The 16,353-nt window shown below is 41.2% G+C and overlaps 1 protein-coding gene across 14 annotated transcripts in view; it reads left to right on the top strand.

Annotated features, from left to right (window-relative positions):
* Il15 (interleukin 15) overlaps nt 1-16,353 on the top strand; it is a 79,988-nt gene that overhangs the window by 11,482 nt on the left and 52,153 nt on the right. For 4 of the 14 annotated variants that reach the window (XM_050161546.1, XM_050161544.1, XM_050161542.1 and 1 more), the window contains one exon: nt 10,436-10,556. The exons of the other annotated variants lie outside the window; for them this stretch is intronic. The gene's annotated coding sequence lies outside the window, so the exon portion shown is untranslated. The remainder of the gene's footprint in view (nt 1-10,435; nt 10,557-16,353) is intronic. 14 annotated transcript variants of the gene reach the window in all.

Genomic DNA, 16,353 nt, shown 5'->3' with positions numbered 1-16,353 from the left:
GGTAATACTTCTCAGGCTTAGAGGGCTAGTGGGGATTGCAAACACAAGGCTAGTTTCCAGGTGGTCAAAATTAGAGGGTGCCTTGTGGTGCAAGTGGCAACAAGAAAACTTACTCAGATACCAATTCAAAGGTGAACTTATTCAGATATCAATTCAAAAGCAATTTATAAATAAGTAGATACATATTTGTTCATTTTTGATTGACTGGTGTGGAGTGTAATACTCAGTTTTCAGAGCTTTATTTATTTTCATAAAAAGGAACTCTGGACTTGGATGTAAGGATTATTTAATGAGTTGTGAACAGTTCTCTTGTGCTGCAAAATAAAATGCAATGCAGCATGTATTTTTGTGATTTTCTTCTTTGACATAGCCTTGCCATTTGTTGGTTCTAGATTATGGTAGTTTCTAGTAGAAACTTGAATGCATGAATGAATGCATGAATGAATGAATGATGGATGGATGAATATATTGATACCAAGGACAACAAAACTGTTAAAAATAGGAAGACTAGGCAAGGTTGCCTATACCTGGCAAGTCCAGTCCTCAGTAGGCAGAGACAAGAAGATGTTGAGTTCAAGGCCAGCCTGGAATATAGTAATAGATCTTTGTTCCAAAACCCAAGCAACCAACCACACATTCAAACAGCCAAGCAAACAAACAAAATACTACTGGGGGAAAGAAAGAAGAGTTATTTTCAAAGAGAATCTAATTGCTGACATTATCTATTAATTGTTTTTTTTTCAGTCACCAGTATTGTTGAGAGCCTAGAATGTGTAGGCTGTATTTTAAGCATTTGGCAAGTTTTGAGTCAATGGGGCGCATGAGAGAAGAGTTGGGGTCTTAAGAGCTTCATCCTAAGAGCTAGGAAAATAAAAGGTGCTAGGGACTCCACCTAAAACCAGAAAAGGAGAAACTGATTTGGAAATCTCCAGACAGTGGTAAAAGTGGGGCATGCGATTGAAAGTGTTAGTCACTGGGAGTTCCTAACATGGAGAGTGGATATCCTAGAGTGTAGCCTGTAAATTAGCAAGGAGAAAATGATCAGCTGTGGCCAGTTGTGAGACAGTTCTCCAGGAGGCAGAGATATATACAGAAGACACAGGTCACATACACAATGGCTGTCACAGAGCTGGTTACACGGGGAGAAGCAGTGCTCAGAGATGGTCTTCAGGATAGCCGTGGTCAGTTCCAAGGTCTTCAAGAATGAAGGTGATGTTTCACATACTCTTGCTTGCCTCCAAGCTTGCTCTGCCTGATGTCGTCTGAAGCTCCTTCTATCTACCTATAGCAATTCTTACATGTGTAGCTTGAAAGAATCATTTTCTATATGAAGTTTTCCATGCCAAATCAAACTTTAACCCAATTTCCTGTCTTGCTCCTAGAAATTTGTTTACATTCTATCTTTGTGATCTTACCAAGCAATTTTAGCACTTGGTAGGTGGAAAAAGAAGGATGCTGAGTTCAAGACCAGCCTGGACTACATTGATAATATCTTGTCTTCAAAAGCTAGACAACCAAGCAACCAAGCAAGCAAGCAAGCAAGCAAGCAACCAACCAACCAACCAACCAACCAACCAACCCATCAACCAACCAACCAACCAATAAAACAAGTACACAGATACAAACATCACACACACACAAACTTGGAAATGAAAGAATGATTAAGTCAAGGAGATTGATTTATTAATGCATATTATTTATTTGCTGATTTTTTGCTTCAGAACTGAATGCATGAAAAAAAAACTTCAGATGATTCTTAATTGAATGGAAACATATTTATGTAGCTCCTCTTCTCAGGTACACAGGATGATCAGGACCGTGACGATAGGGTTGGAAGGGTTGAGGTTGGGGAAACAGTGATTCCTTATACACCTGCCACCTTGCCTACAAGCTAGTAGGGCTTTTCAAATGCCATTTTTGTTGCCTTTAAGTCACTCCTCATTGCTGAGTATCTGAGAAAATGTGCTCAGCTAGATTTGACTAGATACCTAATCAGATCACATGGATATTGAAAATTCTTCCCAGGGTACTCCTTATTTCCAGGGTCAAGAAGTGAACTGAAATTTTCTAGGCGCCTAATTTGACAGAGGATACATATAGAATATTTGAATTCATTATTGGAAATGTGAATGTTTTAAAAGCAAAGAAACAGCAGAACCAACTGAGGGCTGTTTAATATTTCATGCGTGTTTTCTTATTTTATTTCAGAGTGGATAATTTTGCAATTTCAAAGAAAACACTTTCATAAATGAAAGGAAAGTGAAATATGACACACTCTAATCTCTAAATTCATTCAAACAAGAGTCCTTTTGTTTTCTTAATTCTAGTTGCCAAGTATTTTAGTAGCAATTTGACATAAGAGGATGAGAGAAGTTTAAAAATCTAGATATATTTTTAGTATAAGAATTATCTAGTGCCTCTTCTCCCAAGAATAAAAAGATCAAACATAAGGTCTTAGTATTGTTATGCCACTTCTATTTCTATCCAACGATCAGATTTACAAATCTGTGTCTCATGGTTTTAGACGCTACTCTTACAGAGCAATGTCCCAGTGGTTGCACGAGAAGAAACTTGAGACTTGGCTTTGCTGAAAATACCTTGTTTGACTTGGCATGGACGCATTTACCTTATTAACCTTGGTCTTTCTTATCTGCAGCCGCTGTTATTTACCAAATAGGTCTTCTAAGCCAGGATTCCAATTCTGGAAGACTTTCCACAGGGCAGAAGTTCTGCTGTACATAGTCCCTGTGTGCTGACCACTTTCTTTGGGCATGGTTCTCTGCCAGCGTATGTGAGAGACAGACTGACCACGAGACTCTCCAGCGACATATCATCTAACAAAAGAGTAAATAGTTGTATGTCTAGAGTTGAGTAGCCCGTGTGTGGAGTGAATGACTTTATACACACTGTTTCCTTTCCTGTCCAGCAATCAGGACTCGAGGGGCATGTGCCATTTCATCTAACAGCTCTTCCCCCTGGCATATGGCCGGTTTTTCCTCCTGACACAAACCTGAGCCAGTGGTCTTTAAGCTTCCTAGGGGAATATTTCCATAAACCTCCAAGACTGGATTGCGAATCTTTCACTCTTAGCTTCATTCGGTAATATTTCTACACATTTCGTTCTCCTTCACAGTTCCAAAGATCTTAATGTAATCAACTCTTCCAACTCGTGAGGGCTAATTTCATATTCATACACTGAAGCACCATGAGTGCTCTCTGTGAGAAAGTGGTAGAAATGGGATTTGAACTCGGGTCTCACTTTAGATTCTGCATTCTTAATATGGAGACTGTTCTTTGCTAGTGATCCCCACTGGTAGCAATTATAAAAATGTAGAGAAGAATTTATTAAAATTTCATAATTTATAAATGAAAGCCATGTGAGATAATAGACTATAAAAATTTATTAGAGAGTTCAGCAAGTTTACTAGAGAGGTATAAAAATAGGACATTTTCAATAATGAATTATCATTGGCTAATACAATACATTAGTGAAACAAATCATACAGCCCCCCACAACAGGGACACCTTCGCCACAACAAATTGTGGTTCACTTGAGGGCTGAAGAGATGACTCAGATTAAGAAAACCTACCTTGATTTTCTTAGTAATGAAAAAACAAACCAAACAAAACCAAACAAACAAACAAAAAAAAAAAAAACCCTAATGTCAAGTGACAAGAAGAGCAAGAATGAGTAGTCTTCAAAATTGGAGAACTCTGTGCATAAAAAATATAGCAAATGTTGAATTTAATGCAGAAATGTGAAAAATATTCCTGGGACGTGATGAGTAGAACATGAGTTCACCCTTAAAACAAGCGCTGACGACAATGAGAACAGGACCGTGAGACAGAATGCTTACGGTGTGCTGAGCGGTACAAAAATGAGCGAGTCGTGGTTTGAGCATGCGCAGGGGAAAAAGCGCAGGGAGGAAGGGTGGCAACTGGGCTCTTAGAAGGACCACTCTGCACCAGTGTCTGGTTCGGATCCTTAAGGAAGCTCTTCGCGAATCTTAGACTGTGTTCATAGCAGGGCAGCGCGTTCCATTCATAGCAGTGATGGTGTAAGACTCCATTCTAAGACGTAAAACAGGAAACTCAAAGTCTGCTAATAACCACCCTTTTATATGCGGTCAATCTCTGTGGAATTGCAAGCCAGCCATCATAATTCTGGGTTAGTAGGTCAAGCTGCATCCATCTTAGAACTGAAGTTAGTGTGGGCAAACTGGTGTAATGCTCACATATTCGTGGTAGTTAATTGTGTTTGTGGGGGGGGTGCCCTAGAACATATCGTTAAACCCAAACTTTACCTCATTGTGCAAATCTAGACTGCATTTGCAATCTGGGTATTTTCTCTTCAGGAAAATTATGGTGATAAGACCAAATTCCCAGGGCTGTTAAATCTGATATTCTGAAGAAAGAAAAAACATAGCTGGATTGAATACATGCTGTGACAGCCAACTGTGACCTCATAATGGCACTTAGACGCTGAATTAGAATCACCTCCACTATAATTTCCTTATTACAAAGATAAGAAGTCTAAGGTCATGGAGCCAGTGGAAGTCTGAACCAAGATTTGTATTCATGTTTCTTGACTTCCCGTCTACTTCATAGTTCTGTGAAAGTTTGGGAGGATCCAGATTTCATCAAGAATTCCCCAGCTTCAGCACAATACGAACTATTATTGTTTTAGTAATTCCGTGGGAGTGTGATATAGCATGCATGAGAATGTACTAGAAGATGGTAAAGTCTCCACCATCGTTCACACAGCACATCCAAAGGCAGAGAGAGTCTGCATCCTAGAAATGACTTCTTGGCATACCATCAAACGTCAGGCATATGCTGAGTGCTGTTCACCTAGAAAGCTGTGTTCTGCGCCAACACGGAGATGATTTTATATGTTCTGTTCAGCCTGCGGTATGTACTCTGTAAGAGCGTGCTATAGCTTTTATTGTTTTGTTACTGTGAGAAACAGTGGAGGGAAAAAGTAAAAATTGACTTTGGCTCACAGTTTAGGCTAAAGTCCATGGTTGGATGGCTGTAGTGTTTCTCAGCCTGTGGTGAAGCAGTTCATGACAGAAACGAGTAGAAGATTGGAGCTCTTCTCCTCATGGTAGTCGGGAGGCAGAGAGCATAAAATAATAGAAAGGACCAAATGATCTCTCCAAGACGTTCCCTCAGTCACCTACTTCCCCCACTAGGACCAGCTTCCAAACTCGACCACCTCCACACAATGTATTCAAATACCGATATCAATAGAATAATCGAATTAATATTATTATTGGATAATAATCATTATTATTATCCAGGTCCTCCAAGATCTAAATACTGCTCTCAAACTCTACCTGCAAACAGCATTTGCGCAAGGAAGCACACCTGGATGACATGGCCTTTTAGGATATTTCAAGTCCTAAGTTACAGAAAATCCTTTTTTTTTTTTTCAGTTGTCTTTCCTCCCAACCTGTGTGTTAAAGAATCTACTTTCAGTATTAGCCATGTAGGATTGTCACGTTCCTTACGTAGGGATTGTCCCAATACAAGAAGCGAGCTATCCACGTGTACCTGCTATATCCTTCAGTTCCCTCCTCAGCCAAACAGTTCAAAACAAAACCGAAAGCACAACCCTCGAAAGAAACCTGGCATCGTAAATAACAAAACTGTAACCACCTCTAACATCTTGTGACCAGCACTGGCGGGGCCGAGCCTCAGTGTGTAGCAAACTTGATTTCACGTGGAACGAGTCAGTATTTGCTGGCCACTAGAAAACGCATTTTCTTTACAATGAATATGAGGATCACAGAAGTGGTAGAAAACAGAAGGGAAAAGCCAAAAATAATTAAGAAGGTAAAAGTACCCATTCTTAGTAGTGGTTGAATGCATGCTACTGTACCAGAGTAACAGTTGGCCTGTTGATAACTAGCTAATGAGACCCATGGAGAAAAGACACAATTATGAGTTAAGTCCCCTGTCATGGGGGCCAGTGCTTTACTGGCTCTCCCCCAGATGACCACACACAACCCTATAAAGGACAAAGCAATGACAATTGACTGTATGGACACTGTCTGCTGTCCAGGTCAGGGAGAGGAAAACCGGCAGCCACATTCACCGCACAGGAGCTCAGCAGTCTACTATGCCAACTGGCAAATAAACCCTGTTAATAGCAACAGCCTGGCTCCTCGCAGTCCAGCAAGCTGTGTCTTGCCATTATTAGATGCTTGGTTCCTTTGTCGGGGAGGGGCCCAGCAAGCAGAGCCTTAGACATAAGATGCCTGGGACTGCTCCAGGAATCTGAGGCTACTCTGTTGATTCAGACGTACAATGTAAACCACTCTGTACGTTGCACAAAAGTCAAGTATTCAGAATGAGTGGTGCCTGAGGTCTCATCAACAAGAATAATTAAAGCATAGAAGAACGTCAGTCAGTCTTGGTGAGACTGTTTGTAGACCGAACAAGCACCAAAGGATTTTGTGGTCAAAAGTACATCAGCGTTTAATAAAAGAACCGCTTTGTCCTAGATGGCTTTATTTGATCGTGTGATTTCTGAGGACTGCGGTAACCCTGCTGCTGTGCTGCTGCGGGAGGCAATAGAAATATTTGTATCCGGGTATTTGCTAGAAGGCGCTGTGCTGTGTCATTAAGCTGTCGTGCCTTTTGACGGGACATTATCAGCAGGTAACAGCGAGTGCCGCGTCATTGCAGCTCATATGCGATACTTCCCGGGACAAACAGTGAGGTGTGTCTTCTGGGGCAGCCAAGAGGGATCACGCTGAGATTGCTATTGCTGGGCTGCTATAAATACAGCACACTTAAACAATCATCTCTAGTGGCAGGACTGGAAAATTGCTTAGTGATGATTTGCCGAGTTTTATAATGAAGAATAAATTTTATATGGATCTTTTTATATAAATTCCAGAAGGAATCAAAAGCGGGGGCCCGCATTTTTAAATGCATACCTGGGAACCTCTTGTGTTTAATACATTTCTGTGAACTGGAGGGAGGTAGTTTAACAGCAAATCCCCAAAATTCAGGAAACAGCTTTCTATAGCTATTTCTACAGCTCAAAGAGGCATGCATGTATAATAGTTATATAAAGATAATATGCAAAGGAAGGAAGGAGGTCAGAAGCGACCACTGTTAGAGTCAAGCCTAAATAGATCATTTTAACAAGACATGGCTTAGCCTGTGGGGTGGAAAAAACTCATATTCTCTAGGAGTTAAGAGCACAGGGCTTCCTTCTGCTATCTCTTTCCACCAGCATGGCGGGATTCCTCTCATTTTCTAGTCTTGTTCTTCTACCGCTGTGGTCCTTATGTTGTCTGAAACTTACCTTCAACTCTCCATCTTTGGGAACTTCCCCATTGCTGCCCCTCCTCTTCGGCTGTGAGGCTTTGCCCACCTCCTGATGGCATTTGAGAGCCTTTTTAAGAGTTTTGAAATCCTATCTAGAGGTGTGTCATCTCAGGAGACCATTGTCATCTTAGGTATAAACCTGCTTGTCCTATTAGATCTGATACCGAGTTCTCATCAGAGTCAACCCATCACCCTTCACATTTAAAGAAACAAATACAGAAATAAAACCACAGCGCAAACACAATAATGGTTTCGCGTGCTCTCTGTGTGCCTAGGCTTGTTGTATGGAGCTTACACGCATGACCTGAATTGCACAGCCCTCGTGTGAGGTAGGTATTAGGGCCTTCCCAATTCCGCCGATAAAAACAGTTTGAATGAACTCACCCGGTGGTATTGCTAGATAGTGGCTAAGTCAGGTTTCAAACCCACGTCTGTCTGCAGGCGAGTCCTGTACTGAGCCTCCACCAGTGTTTCCTAGTCCGTCCGCTGTGATGACAGCCACTGACCCCACAGTGTCTGACATAGCACGCCAGCGTTTCCACACTTGAGATGCAGTTGGCTCCAGGAGGAGGAAGTGGTTTTCTGGTTTCCTTCTATTTGACTTCATTTATTCTCAGAAGATCACATGGGGTTTGTAGCTATCAGGTTCGACAGCACAGCTCTGTATACTTTTAAGATAGGGCTCACTAGAAACTGGAAAACCAGACACAGGAAAGGTATTAAGAGGAAGTAAGCATTGTTCACTATTTCTAGAGTTTTTCCAAAAGGAAAACCAAAGCATCTTAACTGGTTACTCTCTTAGGAGAGATGGTGTTCAGTTAAATTCATTTCTTGTCCCCTTGATTAAGACAGTGTTGGGTTTCCAGAGTGCTATGTGACAGGGACATGGCTTCCCCTGCCAGGCATAGCCAGACTAAGTACCTTTATAGAAAAAAATGAAAATATATTTCATAGTTGCCTGATGAATGATAAATCAGAATATCCAAACCTCCTCTAAACACTTTTAAATATCTATTTAAATAAATAATTTATAAATAAATGCTATAAATAGAGGAGCAGTAAATAAATGCTATTTATTACTTTCTCACACGTAATGCTTGAGTGTGTAAATGCATGCAAACTGAGATTTTAGACCTCAAAAGGTTACACAGTGTTCTCCAGTTCCTTTCTGCGAATAGAAGCAGGGCTTTGTTTTCTATATATTTTCTCCTATTTTTCACAAATTTAATTATCTAGTCCTATCCTGCCATCTTATGCCCATGTCGCCCCAATCCAAGCCCGACCTGTAGATGAGAAGGGGAAAGAGTGCAGTCCGTGTAGCATGCTTTCTAACCTTCTTCTGGCTCTGATTGACTCCAGCTAGAGATTTGCTGAATTTCTCCTGGGTGGGTGTGGATCCTTTGTTAGGGGTGGGCTCTCCGTAATAGCCATAGCTCAGCGTTACAGTGAATAACCGGTAGCCTCTCAGCTCTCAGTTCCTTTTTTTTAGTCCTGCAATTGGTTCATCGGATCGAATTACTTTGGTTTCTTGGGGCGATGGTTAGTTTTTGTCACCTCAGCAAAAGCCGGATCATCTGGAAAGACGGAACCTCTGTTGAGAAAAACGCCCCACTGGTCTCCCCATAAGGGCATCTTCATGATTGGTGGGGAAGAGCTCAGTCCACTGTGGGTGGCCCTACCCCTGACCAGGAGGCGGTGTAAAAAAGCCAGCTGACCAAGCCACAGAGACGAGTCCCGTCAGTATCTTTTCTCCATGGCCTCTGTTCAGTTCCTGCATTAAGTTTCCTGCCCTGACTTCACTTCATGTTGTACTATAATCTGAGAGCTGAAATAAACCCTCGCCAATCTAAGTTGCCTTTTTGGTCATGATCTTTGTCACAGCAGTAGGAACCACAGTAGGAAGCCCGGGGAAATACGGGAGATTTTGCCGAGAAGCACTGGAGGCAAAACTGCTATCCTGACTGATGAGGAAGCGGGATAATTTGTATTAGACAGCTGTGGGCATTGTAAGAGTAGTCTAGAGAATAAGAGGTGTAAACAGTAGGAATTTGTTTCTTCCCATTCTGGAGCCTGGGAATTTTAGGAACAAGAAGCCGGCTGGTTTGTTTTCTAGTGAAAGATGTCTTTTCGTGCCTCTGGCTATCGTCTTACCCTGTCCTTACATGGTAGGGGGTGGAAGGAGAGCGAAAGGGACAGGAGAGGGGCATAAGAGAAGGAAAGGGGGTGACTAGCACCTGTGAGAGGTTGACGCTCTAACAGGGATGTCCTTGAGCGGAGATGTTACACTGCCGTGCCCTCACCTCCCTGGTGTTTAGTCTTCCGGACCAGAGATGAGGTCTTGGAGTGGGCTGCTGGTGTTACAGGCTAAATAGGAGAGTTTTCCCATCTGTGAGTCAGTCACAGAGCCAATATCCAAACCCTCTTACAAACTTGCCTGAAGGTTTTGGGCAACACAGTGTTTCTTCTTTTAATTTGTAATTTTTACTACCTCAGTGATGATCAGAGTTTATCTAAGGTAATAGTCATGCTATAAACACGATGTCCCTCCTATCAATATAGTCCTTCAGGAATATGCCCAAGGTGTTGTATAATTATTTTAAAAGACAGAAATTATTATTTTACTCTTTTGAAAAGCATGAAATGCTACAGCAAAATTGGGGTAGCCCATTTTAAACTTCTCTAACAGTGTAACCGAGCCCCCAAAGCAGATATACTTTATAAATGACATTATATATACTATATTTCTAATTGACTGAGTGGAGAATCCTAGAACAGGTGCATACCACGATCATCATCTTGCTTGGATTTAGTAATTGAATACAAAGCCCACAAGCATTTTTGACATCTTGTTTGCTTTGAGTTATTATCAGAGTTACAGTCAACATGGGCATCAGTTATAGTCTGGGACATTTTGAAGACTTTAGGGAAGATTTATAAAACAAAACAATTCAGACTGATTTTTGACATTTTCTCCACACAAGTCTTGTCTTTAACAAAATGATTGGCTCCACAGCTAGCCATAATTTTGAGGAATAGGGGGTCAGTCAGTGTGTGATTCTACGTCTTTAAGCCCTGCCTTTTGCTCCTGCAGAGTCCATGCCGACACATGGCCCTCTGGCTCTCTGAAGCAGTGTCTCTTCGTGGTCCTCGCTGGTGAGGTCCTTTAGAGCACACGGCCCCTGTCAGCAGATAACCAGCCTACAGGAGGTCAAGTAAGCAAAAATTTAAGAATTGTATCATGTGACATAACACTGTACCAAACAATAAACAGGCCATGGCTATGAGATACAGTTGTTTACACTTGAGGTTTAAGAAAAGGAGGCTGTTGGTGTAAAAAGAGATGCCAGAGTTTGGAAATGTGGGCGACGACAGGGAATCGACCACATGATAGAGTGGCTGCTTTCTTTTACCTGGTGTCAGATTGGAAATCTTTTAGGCTATTTAATTTAAAATATTTCTGGAGAGACCAGTCAGCCCCGTTTTGTGGGTGGGTAGAAGCCTTGGGATGTGATGGACATGACCGGCCCCAGCAGATCTTCACTTCCAAAAACGGGTGACCAGTGAGATTTGGCCTGTGAAGAGGGCTGTCCCAATTCCGGCACCCGTGTTGAGTGAATTCTTCACCTCACTTTCTGCTCTGTTATTAGGTAATTCTGAAGGAATGGCATGCTTCAGCTTATGCATGAAAGTAGTTCTGCTAGCCATCGCTCCATGGAGCGCCTAATGCAGGCAGATTAGACATTGGCTTGTCTAATTGTTTGATGAGTAATTGCAATTTTTTGGAAACTATTTGAGAACAAAGCCTGGCCAAGTTCACGCGTAGAGCTAAATAAAAACATTAAAAGTAAAATAGTATAAATATAAGCTCTGCATTCTACTTGACAAATGTATAATTTCATTTTTATTCTCAGTTGTAATTTCTGTGTCACCTTCACACAGGAGTCTATAATGTGTGGTCAGATCAAGATTGACAATACAGGAGGCAAGGGGGCAGGTTTGTTGAAGTTAGCTTGATTTGAAAAATAATCAGGCTAGCTAAAAGACAAAACAATTATATTTTTATAATATATTATAAGGGGAAAACTCACAAAACAGGAACAAGATGCCGAAGCTCAGCTGTGCTGCCAGGGAACCACACAGAGAGAGGGCACCTGGGCCACCCCATTTTTCTCAGGGTCCCAGAAAGCCACACCCAAACTTGGTCCCTCCTCTTAAAATAATTGGTTGTCAAAGAGTCCCCATCACGGGTTATAGAAGTGGAGGTCTTTGTAAGAATCGGTAGAAAGGAAAGGGAATTCTTGTCTTGCTTGCTCATTTTTGCTACTGAAAAATTATAAAGGTAATAAAATTTGAAAGAAAATGTGTGAAGAACCTGCCCTAGGCAATAATTAACTGTAAACAAATAATAATAATTAATAATAATAATAATAATAATTAACTGTAAACAAATCAACCCAGTACCTTCCCAGGCTTCCTTGAAAGGCTCTCTTACTTAGCAATCTTGTTACAAATTCCCTGAGCCCAAAAATCAATTTATGCTTAGTGTTTTAGACACACAATTTCAGGGACTGCTGTAGTAGGGGCTCGAGGAAGAGGGAGGTTGGCATCCTGGATATTGAAGCTGTAGAACTTGTTGCCTTTTTATCAAAAACACCGTAGCTCTGAATTGCTTTGTCACTGTGAGATATCAATAAAAATAAGTAATCATCATAGGGTTTTTTAAATCCATTGTGATAAACTATGATGGATGGGTTTTCTTTGAACCAAACTGCACCTGAAAGAGGCAAACAAATTAAAGAGGACATGCCCTGCCCCATAGTAATGAACAAAATGACAAGCAAGTCTTCTGAAAACATAAGAAAAGTGTCACCTGCTTCCCAAATTTTTTTTTCCCAATCCCTCTGGGTTCCCTGAATAACTTCGTTCTGGTTTCCTTTGTGTGAACGCTTGTGAACGGGCCTTTGGAATTTTTACAATCTCGAGGAAAAACTCAGACACAGATTGCCTTACTTTACAATCAGAGTTTTTCAGTTAAACTAGTGTTTGTACTTAATCAGTTGCCTTTCTTGGTACTTTCAGGTAGTGTCTACTGAAGCCCTGTGCTCTCCCCTTTGATGCTGCCAGTTTCACATAGCAGGGATAATGTGAACCCAGAGGTCATAGATCTATCTCCTAAAAGTTAGCTCAGCTCATATCTGTTGTTAATCAAGGATGGCCCGGAGTGTAGGCTCTCAGTTTGCAGAGAGATGCTTTGGCCTTGTTAATAGAGCTATGGGTTTTAAGCAGAGTAACCCACTGTTAATGGTCAATCCTCAAGCTGCTGAGAAAGCGGCTGACAGTCTGTCCTCATTCTCCTAGGCTTACAACTTTATATTTCTTTATTTCTACTTTCTTATTTCTGCAATCTACATTTTTATATTCTTATTCTTGGACACTTCAGGCCCAACAGTAAAGAATCCTGGGCTGCAGTAACAGCCCAGCCTCGCCTGTAGTGCTTTTCACACTGTTTAACTTGTTACACTCTGAAAACGAGTGTTTGTATGAAGGAGAATTTCTGTCTGTGGTGTGTTGATCCCGTCTATCCTGGGTGCGCATTCACTCCAAGCCTTCTCCTTGTGTTTCAGTGAGGACCACAGTCTACAGGCTCTGGTGGCCCTAAAACCTGTGTTAAACCCTGTTTGGTGAAAGCTTTTCATTCTATTTCTTATTTTTCAAAACACTGTGTGTTCACTATCGTCAAAGTGATACCTACAGATAAGTGTGAAGTAGAAGTCTTATAGCCAGTTATGCAATGGCTAAGAGATAATTTATTACAAGATTCATTCTAGAGTTAGTTCTACACGGTCTATGTAAGAAAGCCATTTGTTTTGTGGCTTTGTGTGCTTACCAGAAAATTACGGCAGTTCCTTGTGATACTATAGAAGTAAATATTACCTTAATGCACATAGTAACACAATTTAAAATGTATTAAAATCCATAGTTAACTTCCTTAATTTGGGTAGATATTGAAAATACTCAATGAGCGCATTTCTTTTGTGTGTGACTCTGTGTAGACTTTTAACATTTATTAGAAATACTTCCTTGGGGGTTGGCTGTATTACTCAGCCTTCTCCAGAGAAGCAGAACCAAAGGAATATCTTATTACAGAAGATAACTTATTGCCTAACTCAGAGGATCACAGAAGCTGAAAAGTCCCACAGTGAATGCTTGCAGGATGGAGAGCAACTCTTCCCAGACTGAATAAGGTGGAAGCCTCAGAATGGCAGAAGGGCCAAGGGCAGCCCCAGTCTAAGTAGGACCAGAGGCTTGGCTGTCCCTAGAGATGGGTCCACTTGTGCAAGTCTGTGATCAATAATTAAAGAACCTGGAGTCTCATGTCCTTAGACAACAGCAATGAACAAGGGTGCTTGCCCAGAAACGGGAGCATGAGCAAAGGCTACTTCTGCTTTCATGTTCCATGTTTCCCATGGTCTTTCCCATCCGTGGGGATTCCTATCTGCCCAGCTCCTTCACACGGGAAACAGTCTTCTCAAAAATCCCCTTCACAGATACTCCTAGAAGTGAAAATTACCACTTTTCTAGGCATCTTCTCAATTCAGCCAAGCTGACAACCAAATTAGCCGGCACAGATGTCTGAATATATTACAGGTGCTCACTAAATAGTCCAAAAAATATGTGAAAATTGGCTTCCATCATTATCTGTGCATCTTCCTAATGTCACCACTTCACCATCGCACAAACTGTTCTGGTTCCACAAAGAAGGTGGCACTGGTTAATGCCAAATGCTAAATATCTTCCTGGAAGCCATACAAAGGACAAGGAGACTGGACCTGGTGGCAGGGGCTGGGAGACATCCACAAATAATTCTATAGCAAAACTTTAGGAGCGTGGAAGGCACTGTGAAATGCTAACCATAGCATCTGTAGGCCAAGCAGTTGAGGTAGCAAACCTTGTGTGGGAACCTCTCCTGAGACAGCAGGAAAGGATGGGAACGTGGAGGAAACACACTGATACCCATGAACCACCATCAGAGGAGGATCCAAAAAACATGTCCTGCTGAGGGACAGGTATACCCAAGCGGAAAGCCTTGCTGGAAGAAAAAAAGAAAGATGCTTGCATCCTATGCAGATCTCTGAGAGTTCATCTTTGAACAAACAAGAAAAGGGAAGGAAATGGTATGTTTCTTGGTAGCATCTTCTCACGCTGAAGCTGGGGTTGACAGAATTGGTACCCAAGTGCTCGTGAACTTCAAACACATTTAAGCAGGCAGATTCAGGCCTTGTCTGCATCGCTTCCTCTGTCCTTTGACAGCATGCTGTCACCAGTTCTGACCCCACGAGGCGCTTTTCAGTACTTCATTCCCTTCTCTTCGCCCGTGACTAACTCCTTACAGTGCAACCTGCTTGGCTGTCTGTACTGGGAAACAGTCGGTCAGCTCTGCAGCTCTTCCCAGAACCGACTTGCCCGTTTCCTCTTATTTTCTAGTTCACAATCTCTGGATCTCCTGGTAATTTGTTTCTTATGTAAATACTCCCATGTTTAAAAACGACATCATTTTGTTCTTTTTTGCTTTTCTGATGTCTCTTGGGACTTCTACGCTGGGCCACAGATTATTTAAATCCATGGCGCTTCATTTTCAAGCAATTGAAAATTTCTTGTATCATTGTTTTCTTTGCAATTTTTCACAGATAGAATTTCTGTCAATTTAATTTTATGATGACTTACTTGATGGTCCAACATATGCTTAATTTTGGCAATGTTCCAGAAGACTTGGGCATTATGGAAACTGCCACTGTTGGTGAGCTGTGTCATTGTTAAGAGCTGCACCACTGTCGAGTGCAATGCACCAAACAAATCAGTGGGACCAACCTTAGGAATTGTTCTTGGACCCACAACACAGGTGCTGAAATTCCCTTTTATTGTTTGCTTTTAAAAGCAATGCTAGGAAGAGTGGTGCATTTGTCCCTCTCTCCTTTCTGCATTAAAGCTGTGATTTTTAGGACATATCCTATGCATTATGTTGTCTTCCTTGATACACTGACCTTCTCAAGCCAATGAAATGTTATACCATCTCCTAATAAGGCTATTGGAGTTAATATTGGCTTATATTAATATTATGCTAGTTGGAAGAATAATATATTACTACCAATTAAGGTTTTTCCTAGAAATCAAAGCTTATTAAATCTGAAAATAATTCATCATATCCTTGGAGTCAAAGGAACATCATATGCAAATGTCCACAGTTGGAAAAATTCAGTTGAAAATAATTTAATAGTCTTTGCAGATGTTTAAAAAAATAATGATAATTCAGGGCTGGCAAGATGACTCTGTAGGTAAGGATCCTGATGCATATATGTGAGGATGCATATTTTGATACCCAGCACCCATTTTAAGCTGGATTCAGTGGCCCAGGTTGGTATTCTAGCACTGGGGTGCAGGCAAAACCAGGGAAATCCACAAAACTCTTCAACTCCTCAGTCTTGCAGGATCAGTGAGCTCCAGTTTCAGAGAGATCCTGTCTCAAAAAACCATCAGAGAAAACATTAGATGTTAATCTCTGGCCTCCATATGCACACAAACACACTTGTGTGTTCAGATGTATGCCTACATATACACACCCATATACACATGTATAGACACCATACAGATACATACTCAGACATATACATACAATAACGATGACTCAACAAGTTAGGTTATAAGCATTTTATTAACATGAAACACGTGTGCATACACACACATACACACACACATACACACATACACATATATATATACAATATTAGCCCAAAGAGAATGTCATAACTAATGACAAAATTCTAGAAACAGTTCTGCTAGATGAACAAATAAGGTGGCTCTGCTCAAACCTGGAGTGTCCCTGTGATGCTGGGCCAGTTTAACCAACAAAGCAGAAAGAAGAACTTGGACTCAAAAACAAGCAAGCTGCAGTAAAATTATTACATTTGATGAATTGTCACCTAGAAATCCCAGAAGTATCTCACTAGAAAT

This window comes from Alexandromys fortis, unplaced genomic scaffold (genome assembly GCF_014885135.2).
Source record: "Alexandromys fortis isolate MF-2015 unplaced genomic scaffold, M_Fortis_MF-2015_v1.1 scaffold_127, whole genome shotgun sequence".
NCBI lineage: Eukaryota > Metazoa > Chordata > Mammalia > Rodentia > Cricetidae > Alexandromys > Alexandromys fortis.
The sequence above is the reverse complement of the archived record's forward strand: the minus strand, read 5'-3'. Positions and strand labels throughout refer to the sequence as shown.